This window comes from Zeus faber (genome assembly GCF_960531495.2).
Source record: "Zeus faber genome assembly, chromosome: 2".
NCBI classification, from domain to species: domain Eukaryota; kingdom Metazoa; phylum Chordata; class Actinopteri; order Zeiformes; family Zeidae; genus Zeus; species Zeus faber.
Window position 1 is genome coordinate 44,561,718 of NC_137189.1, and position 22,505 is coordinate 44,584,222.

General features: G+C 45.0%; 1 protein-coding gene across 1 annotated transcript in view; it reads right to left on the minus strand.

The window, feature by feature from the left end:
- Window positions 1–22,505, minus strand: part of LOC307227561 (fibroblast growth factor 14-like) — a gene marked incomplete at both ends in the record, with an annotated part of 57,293 nt that overhangs the window by 24,809 nt on the left and 9,979 nt on the right. The window lies entirely within an intron of this gene.

Sequence of the window (22,505 nt, forward strand, 5' to 3'; positions counted from 1 at the left end):
CGCCCTGAAGAGCCACTTCTTCCCCCTCGTGTTGACGCGAGCGACACGACGGGAGGCGGGTGCCGCCGCCGTCGCCGAGCTGGATCGACCGTCTCGGGCGCCCCTCCGAGTCGCCGGCGCGGGACTCGCGAAACGAGTCGCTCGACGCGAACGACTCGCTCGGAAGAGGTCGGGAGTCGGCTGCGGCGAACCGGCGACCGGGCGCCGCGTCGCCGTCGCTCACCGGAGCTCCGGGCCCGCGGGCGGGGGGGGGCAGGGAGCGCGACGCGCCCGAGTCACAGCGCTTTGCAGTTTTTTTTCCCGAGCCGGCGACGCGGCGGGGAGAGAGGACCGCTCGCCCGCCAACCGGAAATCGCCACCCTGGGTGCATATTGGTCTGGAGGCTCTCACCGACGGGCGCGGACCAAAATGTTTCTGGAGGCGACTGGATAAACTACAACCAACCAGAGCAGCCAAACGTGGCCGCTGAGCGAGCGAGCTGCTAAATTAGACTTTCACCAAGTCCCCTCGGAACTACGGCAAACACACGTTTCTTATCAACAAAAGCTTTTTTTTTTAAATAGAAAATATAGCGTCCGGTTTGTTTGATACCGCCGCGGTAACGGACTCCACAAGGCCGTTCCGCCTCAGCGGCGGCCATCTTGGTGGGGTGCGTGTCGTCGTCGTGTCAGACCCGCCCCCCGCGCGAGACGAGCGCTTGTGATTGGCCCGACCGCGGCGGGGTCGCGGAAATGCGTCTGGATGGGAGGGCGGCCGGACGTATTCTGCGGCGCGAATGAAACATGAGCTCGCGGATTGGCCTGGTTCCCAGGCTCGTGGCCTGGAATGGACGCGGGCGACGGCATTTGGCTGAATTGGCGGGGACTGCTTCACGCTTTGCACTCCACCAAAATAAACAACGTTTGCGATTCACATCTTTTGGCAAAAGACGTAATAGCTTCGCGCTAATTAAGGGTCGAGAGATTTTTGGGAACCTGCGATTGGCATTCCTCCACAGGTGGATTAGAGGGCTGTTCTGCGGGATTGCCACGTCCAACAGAGCCGACCGACTCCGCCGACTCGGTGACGCCACGCCAATGACGTCACGCCAACGACGGACGAGTCGGAAAAATCGAACGACTCTTTTTTTTTTTTTTTTTTTTTCCCGGTTAACCGAGTGACTCGCCAGGAACCGGATCCAAAGAGAGAGTCGAACGTTCCACCGGAGCCAGCGTGCTGAGACCGAGACCCGCGCTCGGGAACAAGCGTTCCGTGCGTCCGTTGTTCTCTTTCATTCCGCCCCTTCAGTAACATAGAAATACTGACGGGTTAACTTGTCTGAATTTAAACAATAAAAATGAAAAACACGCACGCACACACACATACATCGACAATGGCCAGTTTGTCGAACACGACAAACCAAATCGTACCAATAATAAACACTCGTAAAAGCACATTCCACGTTATTATGGGTGTTGCATTGTTTATTTTGTTTGTTCTTTTGTTTGTTTCTTGGTTTTGTTTGGGGAATCAAAACTGACTTCGTCGGAGCTCCTCAATATTATGAGTGACAATCGTTCGATAATCACTCAAATAATTGCTTTCGATAATAAAGAATAAATAAGGTAAAACAAATGGCGACAATATTAATTGGTTTCTGTGCGTAAATGCTCAATTTCCTCGGGGTTAAGCCGCGCGGAAAGACTTTTTTATTATTATTATTATTATTATTATTATTATTATTATTATTATTATTATTATTATTATTATTATTATTATTATTATTGTTGTTGTTTGAGGCTGAGACGTGACAGCGGCTGTTGACAGAGGTTTGATCCGACATTAAGGGCGTTTTCGCGGGGCGCACACGGGCCGAGTGGACCGCTGGCCAGGGGCTCGAGTGACGCTCTGCGGCCACGGCCTACACTCGCAAAAGAAAAATGAAAAACAAAATAAGAACAGATGAATGAAGAGGCAGAACGGGGGAGAAACGACGGAGCGATGGGGACGGCGGAACGGGATTCTAAAATAGACTTAAATGCTGAAAGACAAAAAAAAAATGAACTTACTGTACGTCGGTACTGGAATGGAGTAGAATCGAATAGAACAAGAAAACAATACAGAACACGGCAGGATAGAACAACATCGGATAGAATAGAAGGCAATATAACAGAATAAAATATAACCGAATATAATAGCATAGACTACAACAAACAGAATAGAACACAATAGGATAGAATATAACAGAAAGAGATGGAACAGAATAAACTATACCAAGAGGGAATACAAAATAATAGGATCGAAGACAACAAAATGGAACAGAATGGGATGGAACAGGACAGAAAATGTTATAGAACAGAAGCCCAGGATGTGACATGTGATTTGCCCGTTCTGATCCAAATTTGAATTGAATGGAATTGATTGACCTTGAATTGACGATGAGAAGCTTAAATGGCCTAAATTTTCTCAGATCTGAAGAACGCCATGGGGAAGATGGAAGTGTTGTGTGTGTGTGTGTGTGTGAGTGTGTGTGTGTGTGTGTGTGTGTGTGTGTGTGTTTGTGTTTGCGTGTGTGTGTGTGTGTGTGTGTGTGCGTGTGTGTGTGTGGTTATTGTGCAACATCCTCAATTGTCATTGTGATGACGAATTCCTCCGTATTGTCCAGCCCCCACCTCCTCCATCCGCTGCTGCCGAGGCTGTCTATCAGCCTGACCTTTAAAAAAATAAAACCCAGTTGTACGACAGACATGATCGACGATCAGGGTTAGGGTTTGGGTTAGGGTTAGGGTTAGGGTTAGGGTGTCGAAATGAAACCCTGCACACCCACACACGTGCACGCGAATCGCAGCTTGTGGAAACGGAGACCGGCGGAGAGGCGGCCCGACAGAGCAGCCCCCGACTAAAAGCCAGGCGTGTAATTGATCCACCGCGCCGTGCAGAGAACATGAGCCGATGTTGCACAAGGTGCACGATATTCAGTTTCGGACTGGGGAGGAGGTCGATGTTTGCGGGGGTTACACGACACACGGAAACCGCGTTATGAGCATTGTACGGTGCAGTTGTGAAGCTCTTTGGAATAGTATGATCACCGGACCAACTCGTCCGAAAAGTAGCATGGTGTACTTTTTTTTCAAGTATCATTCTTTGCCAGTCTCCAACCCGCGTGATTGACGGTGGTTTTCAACCCCTTCGGGCAACAGTCAAACGCTTGGAGATGATGCGTCGTGCGCGCTCAGTGACGTCGCCTTCTCTTCAGCACCACGGACAGCGCCAACAAGCTCGCTCTTACTTTTTCCCGTCTCTTTGTTGTTCCTCCAAGTTCAAGTTCGAGAGATTACATAGACACACGTTGTCCCTTTGAACACAGCCACTTCTTCCCGTGAACCGCTTCTTTCTACCGCAGGTGGGCCTTAACAGCAGGGGAGCACAGCGGCCCACGCCTTACGCTCACAACACGCTGGTCTTTTACGCACATTTTGGTATTATTTTGGTATTTTTAGAGCTTATAGAGCTTATTGTGCGTAATCACCGGGTGTCATGACATTTCACTGCATATATGTATGACCATATGTATATGTATGTGACAAATAATCTCTTGAACTTGAACTTGAACTTGAACTTTTAGCAATTTCGACGGGTTAAATAGAAGTCCGCGAGCTCCGGAGCGTTCTCACTCCCCCAGTGCTCTGGAACGCAGAGCTGCGACTTCTGTAGAAATGATTAAATCAAGACTCATCAGATTCATTTTTACAGTCTTGCATTTGGTTAACCACACCCGTCCTGTTGGCTTGCTGCTCATCCTCCCTTCAACCCTGAGCACTAGTACATATGGTTTGGATATTAACCCACTCTGTTAAATGGGATTTCTGGGAGGTTTTGCTTGCCCAGATGAGGGTTCAGACTAGGGGATGCTGTTGATTTCTCTGTGAAATGTGAGTTTGTGAAGCCCTTTGAGACTGTATTGTGATTAACGACTATATAAATAAACTTGACTTGACTTAAGGTACAGTCACACTGCCGGTGACGAGGCTTCTGTGGCCTTGGTGTTTGTGGGCGTGAAGGCCCAAAATTGACTGGCTGTTGTGGGCGCGCCAAACATTTCAAACCTCTCTCCTTTTCCATATTTAGTTTACCTTATATAGATAGATGGGGCCGTGTGTACTTTTTAAAATCACAATGGTGGAGCTGTTTACTTCGCAAAATAAATAACCTCTTGAAAACATTATGTAAATTATATTGCCATCCGTCCCTTAAAATAAAGAATTGTCCTTATTGCAGAAAAATAAAATGACGTGTTCCTTATTTCATCGATAGTCCAAGGGACGTTTTTAATTTAAAAAAAATGCCTAATCCTGTGTCCGGGTGTGTATTTTCTAAGGGTCAGTGCCGTAGAGTGCTGCGGGGATGAGGTATTTTTGTAGGCCAACCTGGAAGTTAGCATTGCCCTGGTTCCCTCGACAAAAGCCAATGGGATTTTTCCATTGGCTTTTGGATTATTCCAGAAAATAAGCTCTGTGGCAAACAAAAGTTTATGATCTTCTTCTGCTTCTTTTTTTTTTCGGCTGCTTCCGTTAGGGGTGGCCACAGCGGATCATCTGCCTCCAATACCTTCTGTACTGCATATCTTCCTCCCTTACACCCACCGCCTGCATGTCCTCCCCCACCACATCCATAAACCTTCCCTTTGGCCTTCCTCTTTTCCTCTTGCCTGGCAGCTCCATCCTCAGCCTCCTTTCCCAATGTAACTCTCATCTCTCCTACACACGTGTCCAAACCGTCTCAATCCGGCCTCTCTCACTTTTCCACCAAACTGTCCAACCTGAGCTGTCCCTCTAATGTACTCGTTCTTAATCCTGTCCATCCTTGTCACTCCCGATGAAAATCTCAACATCCTCAACTCTGCCACCTCCAGTTCAGCCACCTGCCTTATTGTCAGGGCCACCGCCTCTAAACCGTACAACATGTCAGGTCTCACTACCGTCCTGTAGACCTTCCTCTTCACTCTTGCTGGAACCCTTCTGTCACAGATCACTCTTCTCCACCCACACTCTCCACTGCTTTGGATGGTCAACCTCGAGTACCTGAACTCATCCACCTTCTCCACCTCCACTCCTTGCATTCTTAGCTTTTAGCCGCCCTCCCTCCCATTCAGGCACATGCATTTTGTCTTACTCCTGCTGACTTTCATTCGTCTTCTCTCTAATGCATGCCTCCACTTCTCCAGGCTCTCCTCCACCTGCTCCCTACTCTCGCTGCAGATCACGTCATCCGCGAACATCATAGTCCACGGAGACTCCTGCCTGATTTCATCTGTTAACCTGTGCATCACCATTGCAAACAAGTAAGAGCTCTGATCCTTGATGCAATCCCACCTCCACTTTGAATGCCTTTGTCACGCCTACTGCACACCTTACTACTATCTGACTGCACTCATACATATCCTGTACCACTCTTACCTACTTCTCTGCCACCCCCGACTTCCTTGTGCAATGCCACACTTCCTCTCTCGGCACCCTATCATATGCTTTCTCTAAATCCACAAAGACGCCTTGCTACTCCCTCTGGCCTTCCCTGTACTTTTCCATCAGCATTCTGAAAAGCAAACATTGCATCTGTAGTACTCTTTCCTGGCATGAAACCATACTGCTGCTCGCTGATCCCCACCTCTCCTCTTAACCTAGTCTCCACTACCCTTTCCCATAGCTTCATGCTGTGGCTGATCAACTTTATTCCTCTGTAGTTACTACAGCTCTGTACATCTCCCTTATTCTTGAAGATGTGTACCAGTACACTTCTTCTCCACTCCTCCGGCATCCTCTCCCTTTCCAGGATGGTGTTAAATGGTCTCGTTCGGAACACCACTGCCATCTTACCTAAATATTTCCATGCTTCCCCAGGTATGTCATCTGGGCCAACTGCCTTTCCACTCTTCATCTTCTTTAATGCTGTTCTCACCTCATCCTTGCTAATTTGCTGCACTTCTTGATCCACTATCCCAACATTATCCACTCTTCTCTCCCTCTCATTTTCCTCATTCATCAACTCCTCAGAGTACTTCTTCCACCTTCTCAACACACTCCTCACTAGTGAGCACATTCCCATCATTATCCTTCATCACCCTAACCTGCTGTACATCCTTCCCAGCTTGGTCCCTTTGTCTTGCGAATCGGTACAAGTCCTTTTCTCCTTCCTTACTGTCCAACCTCTCATACAACTCATCGTATGCCTTTTTTACTTTGCCTTTGCCACTTCTCTGGTCGCCTTGCACCGCATCAGCTTGTGCTCTTGTCTACTTTCTTCCTCTCTCTGACTATCCCATTTCTTCTTCACCAACCTCTTCTGCTCTATGCTCTCCTGTACTTCCTCATTCCACCACCAAGTGTCCTTGTCTTCCTTCCTCTTCCTGCATGATACACCGAGTACCTTCTTGGCAATCTCCCTCAACACTTCTCCAGTTGTTTCCCAGTCATATGGTAACCGTTCATTCCCACCTATTGCCTGCCATACCTCTTCCCTAAATTGCATGCAACTTCCACCATTTAATCTTTGGCTCTTCTTTCACTCTCTTCCTCTTCTTGGCCTCCAGAGTCATCCTACAGACCACCATTCGATGCTGCCTAGCGACACACTCCCCTACCATCACTTTGCAGTCACTAATCTCTTTCAAATTGCACCTCCTGCATAAGATGTAGTCCACCTGTGTGCACCTTCCTCCACTCTTGTATGGCACCCTGTGTTCCTCCCTCTCCTTGAATACATATTCACAACAGCCAATTCCATCCTTTTGCCGAAATCCACCACCACCTGTCCTTCCACATTCCTCTCCTTGACACCATACCTACCCATCACCTTCTCGTCACCTACTGTATGCCTCTTCGCCAACATGCCCATTGAGATCTGCTCCAACGACCACTCTCTCTCCCTTGGGGACGCTCTCCACCACTACATCCAAGTCACTAATAAATTCTTCTTTTTCTTCCATCTCACACCCAACTTGGGGAGCATACGCACTGACCACATGCATTATCACCCCATCAATTTCCAGCTTCATGCTCATCACTCTGTCCGACACTCTCGTCACCTCCAAAACACTCTTGACATATTTTTCCTTCAAGACTATCCCTACCCCATTTCTCCTGCCATGCACTCCATGGTAGAACAGTTTGTACCCAGCTCCAATGGTCCTGGCCTTACTCCCCTTCCACCTGGTCTCTTGTACACATAGTACATCTACCTTCCTTCTCTCCATCATGTCAGCTATCTCTCGCTCTTTACCCTTCATAGCTTCAATGTTCAAAGTTCCTACTCTCAACTCTACTCTCCTACCCTTCTTACTCTCCTGCTGTCACCGGACGCGCCTTCCCCCTCTTCTTCTTCTTCGGCCGACAGTAGCACAATTTCCACTGGCACCCTGTTGGCTAATGGCACCAGTGCAGGTCGTTGTTAACCCGGGCCTCGACTGATCCGGTATGGAAATCAGATTTGTTGTCCGCATGTTTGATTTGGCGTGGTTTTTACGCCGGATGCCCTCACGCAACCCTCTCTATTCATCCGGGCTTGGGACCGGCACTGATGATACACTGGCTTGCGCACCCCCAGTGGCTAGATTAAACAAAAGTTCATGATACTTACACGTTTTGGTCAGCAAGATAATATTCACAAATTAACACCACTTTTATTATTTTTAAAGCGTAAATGCAATGGGAAGAAGTAAAAAGCTGACATTAGGCTATAAACAAACTAGACTATGGCTATACGCATGACTTCAGGATCACCACCACTAAGCTTCCAATTGGCAATTTGATTTTGAGTGCTTACCTCTTTTACAAAAGCCTGGAACGTTTGAGTTAGAATAGTTGGCAAGAGCAAGAGTATAAACACAACTAGAGGCTGTAAAGGCAGAGTAGTGAGTAGATGACGTTCTGTGTTCGACGTGATGACGTTAAATGTCCCTGGCAGCCTCTGTAGCCTCATTCAGCCACTTCTTAGCAACCGCCTTTTTTGAAGCAGACCTATTACGCTCCTTTTCCCCAAGTTTAATGGTCTCTGAAGTCCCCAAAACAAGTTTTTTAAAGTTTTTGGCCGAAAATAACACTTTATGCATTTGAGCCATTGTAACACGCCTCCAATCCACTACGTCTGAAAACGGGATGATTCAGTGGGTGGAGCCACCCACCCAAGGCCCCTAGTTCTGTGAGCCAATGGGGTTTGAGCTTTACTCCGGATTCCGTTCTATTTACTCTGTAACTTTCACTGGGTTCACCCATAGTCCACCAAATCTGTTGCTGAACAAACTTGAGGTGAGAAATAAGCAATCCAGTTGCCGAATCTTCACTCATATTAGATCTACAAGGCCTCACTTAAAAGTTTATTCCAACTTTCACCGTGGTGTCCGGAGCAGGGCGGAGCTTGGCGCAGCTTAGGATACGGCAGGCTTCGGCCTTTTTTGTTTCATTCAATTACGGAAACGTCGGAAAATAAAATAAAACAAATGAAATGAATACATCTACGGTTTTGTTAGGAGAAATGCGGAGCAGATTGGGCGCCACAGCCTACAGTACAGTCAACCTACCATGGTCACACACACAGAAAGAAACACAGCAGTGTTGTCACAGACAGTTGGTATTAATTCCTCTTTCTTTTGAAAGATTTGTGCTGGTCTCTGCAGCCAACAGAGAACTTCTGATGATTAGCTCTTAGCTTTGATGCTAGCGGGTCCAGCCGCGCTACAAGCGTGGGTGGAGTTACTACTTGGCTAGTTTTAGGACATTCACAGTGTGTTAGTAAAACCATCAGAGACCCAAATGTATGTGCACAAGTACTGAAAAAGTGAGTTTTGCATTGCAGGTCCCCTTTAAGACAAGCTTCAAAATTCACAAGTGGGGTAGTTATTGACATATTTTATGTCGTAGAACATAACGTGAAAATCTCGTAAGCTTGTGTTAACCAAAGACCTTGTATTTCAGGCATCTAATCAAAAACCCATTCAAAAAGCCATTGACTTCGAGACGACTGAACTGAAGTGCAAAAACGATTAATTCCTGCAGCACTTCATTGAGACGGATCTCCCGTCATACTGGACTGCACTTAATTATTTTTCTCTATTACACAAATGCATAGAAAAGGTCAAAAACACCCATGCCAGGAAACTCTGCTTGTGTCTGAATATTATTTATTCTAGCCCGTGCTCAGTTCCTTACTTTTATTAAATTATTATTTTAATGGATCCACTTTCTCTACTTAAATATTGCTTTTATGTTATTATGTCATTTCAACATTTCAATCCTGGTTGTTTTGGTGTTGTTGTTGTTGTTGTTGTTGTTGTTGTTGTTGTTGTTGTTGTTGTTGTTATTTGAGCAATTAAACATTAAATATGGCCTATGTATCAATTGAAAACATCCCGCAGGTGTGATTCTGTTCTGGACAGGAAACCTTGAATTGTACAGATTTAATGGTACAGCTCACTGTCATTATGTTCTATATGTAATAAATAAAGTTGCTTCATAAAATAATTTGAAAACGAATATTTCTGACTTTATTTAAAGATTTATTTTTCAAGGAAAGCTTTGCTATTTTTGAAAATGTTATGGCCACAATAACAATTATACTGTTACTAATGTTTCAAGATGAATATTTACTGGTTTGAGGCCACTTATAATCATTTATATTCAGTACCTTATTTTGTAAGACCGTGTTGAAAATGTGTGACAGTATCTGTAAATTCCTCAATGGTCACTTTATTGCCTTTCATGGTGTAATTAGGCCTAACAAAATGCAAAATACACCGTCTTGATTTAATTTAGAAACTGTTTTTTCGCCTACCACAATTCAAAATAAAAAGGTTGTTGTTGAAGTTAATCAAAACCAATGTTTTTCCAAAAGAAAAAAAAAAATATATATATATATATATATATGTTTTTGTTTAAAAACAAACACGTGATCAATACATTTCCATTAATTACTGATGTATCAAGTATGAACCATTCTGGCTATTCTTTGACTTATCAGGCTTCTACTCTTCATTGACAGGGTCAATACATCATCTCCAGAACCGCTTTAAGGACATAGCCACTGCCAGGGAAATGTAATAAATATAAATTGAATCCAGCATGGTTGGAAATAGACAAAGTAGACGACAATGAGATCAATGACAGATGTATAGATATACTAATATAAATAATAGACAATGGAACAATAGTGCTTTAAAGGTACTTGAAAGTCCTCAAATTTCATTTTGCAATGCAAATATGAGTCGTTTTACAGTCCTTGTAGACCGCCAAACAGCAAGTAAACAATGTAAATATGAAATTTATGAATATTTATAATTTTATATATTATAAAATTATAAATAAATAAAAAGTCAGATGTCACGCGTCACAATGGCAAGGCCGCGTCAGACGTCACGCATGACAACGTCACGCAGAGGGAGGCGTGACACGTCACGAGGGTCACACCCTCGGGGCAAATCGGTGGCACTTTCCACCCCCGTGGAGGAGGGCTGCTCGGCCTCACGCTGCAGTCCCGCCCCGTCGCCGGCGGTGCGACCCTAGCGTCAGGTGTGATCACTGCAAATCACCTCTGACGGAGCAGAAGAGTCCAAATATGCCCCTTTGGAACAGATTTTACAGTGAAGTAGAATGAAATTTGTCAGAGGCTCAAAACCTACAAGTGCACTCGAGATACTGTGATGAAAAACAACAAAATGTCTGTGGCACTGGGGTCTGTGGTAATTGGGGTTCGGGTGGAGACGTCTGGCGTAAGAGTTGAGTTACTCGTTGATTGTTGCAATCGTCATTTGCACCATCTAATGGATGCGCCGTTGCCAAAGCTCAATAGTGAGAAAAGCAAAAATAAACAAAGCTACCCTACGCATCTGTTTGGACACGCAATTTTCCGCTGCTGTGGGTGTCACACGCTCACTCTGCATGAGAATTACTGTGAGTAATAGTCCAATCGCAAAGGTAATAGTCGACCTATTATTCCCACCAAAATTATTTATTAAATTCACAAATTCTATTTTGGTTTCTGGAGTTAAGTGTTTCTCAATTATGCAACGGGTAGGAGAGATCTGCGGGACAAAAAAAAGCCCACGGTGGTCATGCATACATCATATCACCATCGTCCTATCTCATTTGCCTACCGCACACCTGATCGCAGGTGTTGGACGAAAGCGTGCGACCCGTCCAATTCTCCAACGCTGTGATCGCTGCTTTTGCAGTTTAGGAAAATAATGCTCGCTCGCAACAGAACATTAGAGTAGAGTAACTTAATTTTTCTATATGGATCTCTGAGTGTAGTTCAAACAATCGATATTTATTACTCATCAGAGAACCTGAGGGGTATGGGGATCACAATTACGGGTTACGAGTGAGCTATGAGCTCAAAATACCATTGGGGAAAAAAATATATATATATATCCTCCCACAATTGTCATGTATGTCATTACTGCTGCAACTCTGGAATTTCCCTTTGGGGATTAATAAAGTACCTTGATCTTATTATATGGCCGCATATGTCCACTTGGTGGCGCCAGAAAGTGTCTTTAACGTCCGATTCGCGGGGTGAAGGGTGAGACCCACGCGCCGCAGGTAGCTGTGCACCAGGTAGCTGACCCTGTGCACCAGGTAGCTGACCCTGTGCACCAGGTAGCTGACCCTGTGCACCAGGTAGCTGACCCTGTGCACCAGGTAGCTGACCCTGTGCACCAGGTAGCTGACCCTGTGCACCAGGTAGCTGACCCTGTGCACCAGGTAGCTGACCCTGTGCACCAGGAAGCTGAGCCTGTGCACCAGGTAGCTGACCCTGTGCACCAGGTAGCTGACCCTGTGCACCAGCCCGGCAATTGAAAGATGATTGGAATCACAAGAGGGGAAGAGATATTGTGTCGGGCTGCGTTTGGAAAACATGTTATGTGGTGTGATTGGAGTGGGGAAGCGGAGCAGCCAAAGGGGATAAAGGCAGAAGGACACATGGATGGATAGACAGAAAGACAGATAGACAGACAGATAGACAGACAGATAGACAGATAGATAGATAGATAGATAGATAGATAGATAGATAGATAGATAGATAGATAGATAGATAGATAGATAGACAGACAGATAGACAGACAGATTTTTCATATTGTCCGTCCCTCTTTCTGTAAGTGTATAATGGAGTTTGTCTGTGTGTGTGTGTGTGCGTGCGTGCGTGCGTGCGTGCGTGCGTGCGTGCGTGTGCGTGTGTGTGTGTGTGTGTGTGTGCGTGCACTGTGCTGTGCTATCCAGGTCAGCCCAAGAAAAGGCCTGATGAATAAATCAAATCTACATTTATATTAAAATCCCGCCTCCCCCTTTTGTAACGTTGGAGGGGGAATAACACAGCAGTTCATCTTCAAAGCAAAACCACCTCCCGTCCCGAATCAGCCCTGCTTCACGGAGGACAGCTTGGAAAGGCCCGTCGAATGCGCTCGGACGCGCACACACACACACACACACACACACACACGCACACACGCACGCACGCACGCACACGCACGCACGCACGCACGCCCATACACACGGAAGAAGAAGCAGTGAATCACAGGTGAACCTTCCCAGGTGAACATCCTCTCTCATCTCACCCACAGCTCCCACTCCCCCCGTTTTAGGGGGAAATGTGACCTTCTGCACAGTGTTGGTGTTGTTGAGTGTGGTGGGGTGATATAAACGAGTGTTTTTTTGTTTTTGTTTTCCTGTGCGGTTTATAATGTTCTCATTTTTTTTCTTACATTTTTGTATTTCATTTTTTAATTCGTACATGACTTCCATATCATTATTACCAATATGCATTTATTTATTTATGGCTTGGTTCATTGAGTTGTCTTCCAGTCAGTTGGAATCAGTAGATAAATAACAGTGTTTTATTTTTATTTTTTTTTTAAAACGGATGAACTGACACGTTGAGGGGAGCGAGGAGAGCGCTTCCACAGCTCTGTCAGAGTGAGCAGCGCCCTCTAGCGGATCTGGGAGGGAACGACGGTCGCCATCCTCTGTCGTCGTCGTCGTCGTCGTCGTCGTCCCCCCCCCCCATCTGCTCCTGCCGTGCCGGGGTCGTTGTCATATTGATGACGCCATGAGACCGGACGTCAAACGGGATTTTGCTCGTCGTGATATCTCGAAGGGGGCAAGTGTTGTCTTGCGGGTTGTGCTGCAACTTATTCCATTCCCTGAAGGCCATTGGCTGTCCTAGCGGTTCTAATCGACGCAATCTACCTGTTGGATGGCGACATCATCACATTACTAGTGTTTGCTCCTCAGATATCTACTGTGTGTGGCGATCAAACGACAGCACCAAACGCCAAGCCAGGGGGGGCAGGGCCGACAGGGAGGCACTGGGAGGCAGCAGACGTTACAGGTGGGTGGGTGTTTCCCAGACATTTGTGTGAGGATGCCGGATGAGTCATAGTCTTCACACACACACACACACACGCACGCGCACACACGCACACAGAAACACACACAGAAACACACACAGAAACACACACAGAAACACACACAGAAACACACAGAAACACACACAGGAACACACAGAAACACACACAGAAACACACACAGAAACACACACAGAAACGCACACATGCTTCGGGTAACCTGGGAGGCTGGGAAAGTCCACTGTTACCTAGGTAACGAGCGCGATCAATGACGCACGTATGTCTACAAGCAGGGGGCTGGGGTGGGGTGGGGTGGGGGATGCTCCACACACACACACACACACGCGCACACACACACACACACACACACACACACACACACACACTCTTTCAGCAAAAAAACAATCCAAAAAGGTTGTTTAATGAACACAAGTGTTGTGTTGAAATTCGTTTCCTCTCCTCCCCTCTCCTCCCCTCTCACCTTATATACCCGAACCCTTTCTCCTCTCCTTGTCCTCTCCCATCGCCTCCTCTCCTCCTAACTTCTCCTCTCACCCCATATTTTGTCCTCTCCTCCTCTAACCTTATATGCTCTTCTACTCCCCTCTCTCTTCTCCTCCTCTCCTCTCCTCCCTCCTCTTCTCTCTCCTCTCCTCCCCTCTCCTCTTCTCCTTCTCTCCTCTCCCCTTCTCCTCCTCTCTTCTCCTCCTCCTCTCCCTCCTCTCATCTTCTCTTCTTTCCTCTCCTCCCTCCTCCACTCCTCTCCTCCCCCCCCCCCCCCCCCCCCCCCCCCCATCTCGTAAACACTGCTCTCTCAGCAGGGGGCGGGAGAGAGAGCCAATTAAGAGAATACATTTTTAATCTGTCTCCTCCCGCTCTCTCCACCCATCTCTCCAGTCTCCTGTGTCTCAACCTCTCCCCCTTTTCTCCCTCTCTCCCTCCCCCTCGCTGGGGGCCTCTTGGGGTCTTTTTCTCAGTTGTTTACACCGGGGGCCACCGACGTTTTTGCGCCCGGGAGCTACAGTACCTGAAGAGCAGAGAGTGACATGGAAGACCACTTTTTTGACATCATCTTCCCAAATGACATTCATTTGCTCGCTTTACCTTTAAATAATGAATATTATGCAGTTGCAGCGCATCCAATAAACTTTACACACACGACCACAACCTGTAACCGAGCACCAACCCCCTGAACTACCAACCCCCTGACGTAGGCGAGAGAGGCACAGCGAGAGGAGTGAGATGAAGAGGAGTGGCGTCCGTCATCCAGACTTTCCAAAATGAGAATAGGTAAGACATCAACTGTCATTATGAGTATTGTAGTACTGCATAAAAATACAGGACTCAATGATCACTGTACGAAGTACATTTTTATATTATTTGTTTTGTATGTAGAACACTTTACACATCCAACTTGGTGTTTGTTAGGATGTATACAGTATTTTGGATGGTGGCTCAGGAGAGCTGGTCGTCTAGAAATCTAAAGGTTGCTGGTTCGATCCCAGGCTCCTCCTGCTAGCATGCTGTAGTGTCCTTGAGCACTTAACCCCTAATTGCTCCTGATGGCTGTGTCCGTCGGTGTTTGAATAATTGTTGGTCGCTTTGGATGAAAGCGTCTGCTAAATGATGTCACATCATAGCCCCTTTTGTGCTGGAGTGTTTGAAAAGTCCTTGAAAAAAGGCGTAATATTTATTTCCCAGAATCGCTTTTACGACATAGATGATGCCGGGGAAATTTTATCCAGCATGGTTGTAAATAGACACATACATGTATAATAGTAGATGATAGTGATATTCTATATATATATATAATAGTTATATTAATATAAATAATAGACATTAAAATTCGAGCCATTTGAAGCTTTGTGACATGCCAGGACTTCTACTCTGTGAAGTACTTGGAGGTAAGTTATGGTAAGTTTCATTGAGGAGGATTTAAATGTATATTTAATACAATGTGGACAATTAATACTATGATATAATTATAGAACCCAGAATCGCGATTGTGGACGATTGTGGCGCCGCCCCTTGCGGCCGCCTGCGCGAAACCCATTTTGAAAAGACATAACATTGCTTTGAATGCAGCGTTTCATTTTGCAGGAGATTTGTGTAGTTTTGCCTCGTGTGTGTGTGTGTGTGTGTGTGTGTGTGTGTGTGTGTGTGTGTGTGTGTGTGTGTGTGTGTTTTTGTATTCGTGTACAGACACACACTTGTAGCGCTCCGAGAATATGAGGTATGTTTTCAGAAAACGTTTGTGAACAATTGAGGAAAAAAATGTAAGCAACCTGTGAGCGTAAGCATTTCTTTTTGAAACGGCGGCGTCTGCAGTGTTGAATGGGCAGGTGTGGGATGCGAGGTGAAGGAAGCCAAAGAACAAATATCTTTGGCACTGAGATAACGCACACACACTGCACACGGTTTTGTGTTTGGCCATCCCGAGCCCAGACGCCGCCTGAACAGCCTCGGCACTAGGGTGCGTTCCAGGAGCTTCTTGCTTGTTGGTACAGTGTGTCTTGTAAATAAAATGTGCATCCGTGCACTCAGTCACCGTTTCACTGTGAAAAAACAGAAACCAGTCGGATTGCTCTTCGTAAATACACCCTTGCTATAAGGCATGAAAGGCGACGTCTGAATGGATGGAGAGCAGGTGTTCGAGTCGCTGGAAGGAACTGGGGGCCAATTTGCGGTTAACGAGTCTTCCAGCTGAGAACCAGCTGCAGGTAGCGGAGTTATCTATCGACGGTGGAGAAGCAGCCCTCATCAACACCTACACCAAAAATGGAACAGAGCAAAAACTGGACTGCATTGGAGGAAGGACTTTACAGCATCAGCTAATCGATAAAGTGGTTGGTTTTTCCCTTGAGGACTTGAGCGGACACGCTATTTACACATTTATTTCATATTTAAAAGGCAATTTTCATAATTAATACTTATGTGGATGATTGTATGAAGATTCCCCCCGTGACCAAAATCACTTTAACTGTGTGTGTGTGTGTGTGTGTGTGTGTGTGTGTGTGTGTGTGTGTGTGTGTGTGTGTGTGTGTGCGCGTGCGTGCGTGCGTGTGTGTGTGTGTGTAAGCTGATGATTGTATGGTTGGAAGTGCCTGTCAGGGTTTGGTGATTCGCTTCCTCAAAAACTGCACAGGGCAGGTCCACACCGTCTTGCTCAGGAGAAATCTGTCTTGCCCTTTAATCCCACATACATAATAATACGTCTAATTCCTGCTGTGCCACGCTACACGGCTTAGACTCGATAATCCCAGGTGTGGCGGGACTTTGAGGGCAAATGAAGGGAGACGGCGGACCTTTGATCGGACGGGGCTGGGTTTTTTTTTTTTGCCGTTTTGTCGTGGGTTTGTAATAAAAACCCTGCCGTGTCGGCACCTCAACGCCAGGAAGTCTCCGTCTCCCTCCCTGAACCCGTGTCTGTGGACCGAGCCAAAGTATTTAAGTGCTTCAGTTAGAATCTATTAAGCAAAACAGTCGCTCAAAGTACTAATTACTTTCAGTCAAGCGTGGGTATTTGAACAGTAAATATGTACAATGGCACTTTAGGTCGACATGTGAAGCTCAAAAAAATTTAATAAATAAATAAAAACAGGCTAAACCAACATGTTGCAACTTGATGCGTAAGTCACACAAAAATACAGCGTTTATGGTTAGAGAAAGATTGCAAAGATTGTCGGATGGGACTGAACTCACGGTGGGAAATAACGCATAACATTATTGTGCTCACACTTCTCAATAGTATCTCGCAATATTTTGACACCAAAACAAACATGGATGCCGTACAGCTCGCTACTGTGGTTGTTTGTGCAGCGAACTTGCAGCGCAGACATACACTAATTCCACACTCATGAGTCTTAACACTATTCCACAAGTCGCTCCTTCATTCCAGGAGTCCACACTCGCCGCTTTCTTTGGCTTTGCCATCGCGCAGGTGCACAATCTCATTGGCCGTTGAAAACTGACGTTGCGATTTGAGGCTTTGAGGCACACGCCAATGGGTTTTTGAAATACTAGCCAGACACGTTCAAAATCAGACACGTTCGGTTGGATCGTCACCCGGCCGAGTGAAATCGTATGGAGACAGATTTGAGTCCGTCACTCACACACACACACGTATCCATGACAGCTACGATTCCACAGACTACGACGACTCCGAGGCTCCGCCCGCTCTCAAATTGTTGCCAAGTCCCCCTTGAAGATCACGTAAAGTGGCCCTAGCTTACGTAGAACTCCACGACGACACATGGTCAGCCAACCTCATTTCTGACAGCTACGTCGTACAGAGCTGTTCAGACAGAGTCAGAGCGACAGCCATGCCTGACTCATCAACTACTAGAAAGGGCAAAGGGCAGGTCAGTTTATCTACCATAGCGTGTGTGTTTGCATGTGCGTATACTCAACCTAAATTCCTCGCTCTACTCAAAGCCTTTAAAGAATTAACTGATTTCTCTGGTCATTATAATTTAAAGGGTACAAACTAGTTACAAATTGGCACTGTTTTACAAAACCCCTGAAATAGATATGATCAGTTAAGGTCAAATGTATTTTTCAAACATCATCATCATTGTTGTTTGTATCTCTCCTATTGGCTTACCTGCTGTGGAAATGAATCCGTGGAATTAGTCAGAAACCATGGGAGTACCGTATGTACAACCAGTATAACTAGTTTTAATGTTTGTCATTTCATTATGAATTTAATTTATTTTCACAGTACTTTCACAGACAACTTTAACATAAATTATTAATTATGCTTTTTATAAGCGAGTACATTGGCACAGCAAATGGCAACCATGGTGACCATAGCTAGAAAGACAACAACAGCAACATTCTAAAGTAACTGGAATCAACATTAGCTTTTTATATATTTCAAAGATTCCTTGGCACGCTGCAGATTTAAAAACAAACTGCCCCAGAGAAACCAGGCGCACTGGATACAAGTCAATGCATGAGTGTAAAGTTCACTCCTACAGTTTTAACAGACCACCCTTGCAAACTATGAGGAAGCAAGGGGATCTGACTGGCGTATGAGTGACCTGACTCTGCCCACACACGGTGACCACTTTTAATTCCAGACTATTGACGAGCACATGAACGTCGGCTCTGATCCACAAGCACTGCATGGGCGAAATCCATTCCTCTTGGCATCTGCAACTGTCTTGTAAAGGACACACTAAGCGCCATTGATAACAAGGTCTTAGTGTTATGTAATGGAAAAATACTGAACTAACCCTATGGCTGCTTGTAACGCCATATCTGCTTTACCGACCGCAGGAACATTTTGTACTGCTGGCCCTGTTGTCACAAATACAAGTTGTTACGCACAATAAGCTCTAAAAATACTAAAAACACTAAAATGTGCGGATTTATATGTATGTGACAAATAAACCTCTTGACTCTTGACAAGCCAAGACATTAAAGATGTTGAAAGTGCTGAAACAATTGCAACTGCCATTTTTGCCATTTTTTTTTTCATGTTTAACAACCATAACACAGATCACAGGGTGGTTACATCTAGAAGTTCATCGTCACCACACTGAACTGGGGAAGACTGGTTTTCAGCAACTTCCGGCTGGAATGAACTGCAATGAGTCTTCCACGTTCGACTCATTGCTCTAGATCAGTGATTTTAAATCTTTTTTTTCATCACTTCTGAGCAGACCAAAGCATAAAAGTACCATGTCCAAGCCTCTATCACACAAAAAAATAATTAAAATCATGCGTGAACTCATCCCTCTCATCATGGCACTTGAATTTGTTTCTTTAAAATACTATAATAACATCTCCAAAATTATTATCCAGTAACAAAAATAAAAAGTTTGTTTCAGCCTTCCCCCTCTCTTTCACCCTCTCCCTACCCCACACACAGATAAGAATAATCGTCCTTTCAGCCATTATGACGTGAATCGGCTTCAATCCTGACTTTTTTTTACATTTCAAAATGTAAATAAAATATTTTAATTTTAATTTGGATTATACTGGGTAACACTTCACAAAAAATAAAAAAAATTGTATATATATATATATATATTTATATATATTTACTAAAGTTGCATTTCCCAATTTCAAGTGCACATAGTAGGCACAGTAAGTCGGAGAGCCACTGCCCTAGATCGTTTAAATTGGTCAATGCCATTGTTTAATTATTGTGGAGGTGTTGTGTGTAAACTTTGACTTTGCAGCGTGCAACTGAAATACACTGTTTGTGATTTGGATGTTGGAGACGACATCTTGATATCAATGAGACAACCTGATGTAGCTTAAAATGCTAAAATGCTGCATAAAGCTGTAGCTCTCTCGCTCGCTCTCTCGTTCTCGCTCTCTCTCTCTCTCTTTTCTTTTCAGGAGTATCAGAAAGTCAAATTCATTTCAAAGTCATTAGCTCATAGATTGCAATTTCTAGCAACATGCAGTTGCCAAACGTGAAATTACACCCGGCGCAAACGCGGTGTAAACCCCTGGCCCTGGACAGGGGCTTCTGCAGCGGTTAGTACTCCAAAGTGGAGGCATCGGAGACAGTCTTACCTGCTTCCACTTTACCTAAAGCAGCTCGTATTCTCCTCTCAGCAACTCTCACCAAAACTTCCAGGTCCATGGCAAACAAACCAACTCACACACAAACACATACACACACTTCCACCAGACACTACAATAATCCCCCTCGGAGAAGAGAGACACATCGCTGCCCCACAGAAAAATCGTCACTTCAATGCCCCTGGAACTTCCACTCGGGCCTGGAATGGACATACTCCACCAACATGCATCCTTAAAAGTAGATGCGCACACACGCAAAGAGGCGCGTAAAGAGGATTGCAGATATGGCTAGTGAGTCATAAAGTGCTGTCATCGGGGAAAAACCTTAAACATACATGGGGAACACTATCAGGAGGCAGCTCAAGTGTGTGAGACTGAGGGAGAGAGACCGAGATAGAGAAAGAGTGCAAAGAGGGTGAAATAGGTTTAGAAACAAGTCTGGGACTCCTTATATTGTATAACATTATAAATTCAGGCAGTTTGAGTGAGATGTTAATCAAAGCCAGCGTGTTGTTGAGGTCTAACGCCCCATCAGATACTATTCAGTAAGTATACTGTAATTATAGTGTGGTAAATTGCTTGATCAGCGTTTGGGGTTCAATTTCATTCACTGTTGGAACGATTCATTTGGCCATTCTCAAGCGTGAGGAAGTTCCTGGCTCTGGATTGTTCCTGGCTCTCGTTTTTCAAGTTCTCACGTTATTCAATTCTAATTATGCAAATCCTAAAATATAGGCAGGAACAATTGTGCCCATTTGTGACATCATAAATATGCTTGTAGAGTTCGTGGAAGTACCGAGGAGCTCCCCCTCTTCAGCTGAAGAACTCGGACAACTCACAGCGCTGGTGAGTTACTCAAAATTGAACAAATGCGCGGGGGAAAAAAGAGGCTGACAGTAACAGTGCAGAGTGTGACGGACATGTTGTCAGTGGCATCTAGAGTTCTTATCACCGTGAGCCGCTGCTTCTTAGTGAGGCCCTTTGAAGCCCTCGCTCTCTGGGTAAGTGCAGGGGGAAATCTGAGGATACTCAGTAACACTCTGCAACCACTCAAGCACGTCGCAGACGAACTGCTGAAAGAGCCTTTTGACCCTATGCGCAAACTGACATTGAGTGAAATCAAGAATTATGCTTGTTTTCAACATATATTTGTTGTATTCATTCGGAAAGATTGTGTATTTTGAGTTGGAAAAAGTGTACTGCACAAGGATAATGTTGACATTTCCCTTTTAGAGCATAAGTACCATTTTGTATTGAGTATCTTGATAGTCAACTGGGGACTTTGACGTTGTGGATATTTACTGGAGACTCACCTTGCTTGTGCAACAAACTAAGCACATTGCATTGCTCCCTTTTACTACCATGTGCGCATTTAAAAAAATCTCTCCAGAACGTTCTGGAACATAAACTGAACTCTGGACTCTGGAGTGACCCTTGACAGTGACCAAAGCCTTCTTTGGAACAGGCTCCAATAGTTAAAGGTTTCCCCATTACACAGAGTAGCACAAGTTAAGCTGGACCAACTGTATGACGTTCTCATGCTGCTCTCTGGAACGCTCTACTTTGATTGGTCAATTACGGCAGTCAGAAGTCAGTCACAGGATTTCAGAATAATGACCGCTGTCTGTTAACGACCGTTGTCAGAGGCGACCACTTCGCTTGGGTTAATGTCCTTCACTTCACTCTGCATACAAGCTAACACCTAACATGAGCTAGTGGCAACATCTTGCGATGCCACATAGAAACTGCAAAGGAAGACTTCTAAGAGATTAATGCAGATATGTATGATTTCTTATTAATAACAGTAAATGTCAGATGGAGGGCAACGTGTTTTATTCTGTAGCACAAATAGTTTTGCGAATTTCACACATCGCATACACTGCATTGGACTTTGGAAAAAACATTTACATAACATATTGCGGTCCTGCGTTCTCTCTTCCATTCATTTCACTACCGTTAGCTTTGTTCGGGGTCTGATTACGTAAAGTTTGAGCTGTGTCACTGCGTCCGCATTACAAACTACTGATCGGCTGACGGGTCGTCTGTCGCGCCTTTGTGACAGGTTTGGAGGTGAACGCAGAGCAGGGCAGGGCACAGCGTGTCATTGTGCAGACTCAAGTGTTTGGACAATGTGATGATGAGCTAATGAAAAATAGGACACACACAGACACGTGGACGGACACAGACACCGACACACACATCCAAATACATCATCGCATTCTCCTTCGCACCCAGTCATGGTTTATGCCCTTCAAATTAAAATGAACTTTAAAAATAATCCTTAAACTAACTATTTTAACGACATACTATTGGGAATTTGATCTGAAAAATACCCTTGTAAAGTGTATATATTTTTGTGTTAATAATGTATAAATACAAGCAAATGCTCAAGTAAACTGATGTAGATATACTTTGTGTTCTAAATGAATGATCGTAATAGGATAGGACTTGAAATATCCAAAAATCAGAGGTTTGATTTGTATAGGAGAGTTTTTAGTGGAGGATTGCACTTGACAGGTGCATCCATGTTCTGTCAGGTGGTTCTTAATTTGCTCATTATTTTTAATAATTACTGTTATTATTCCTAATATTATTA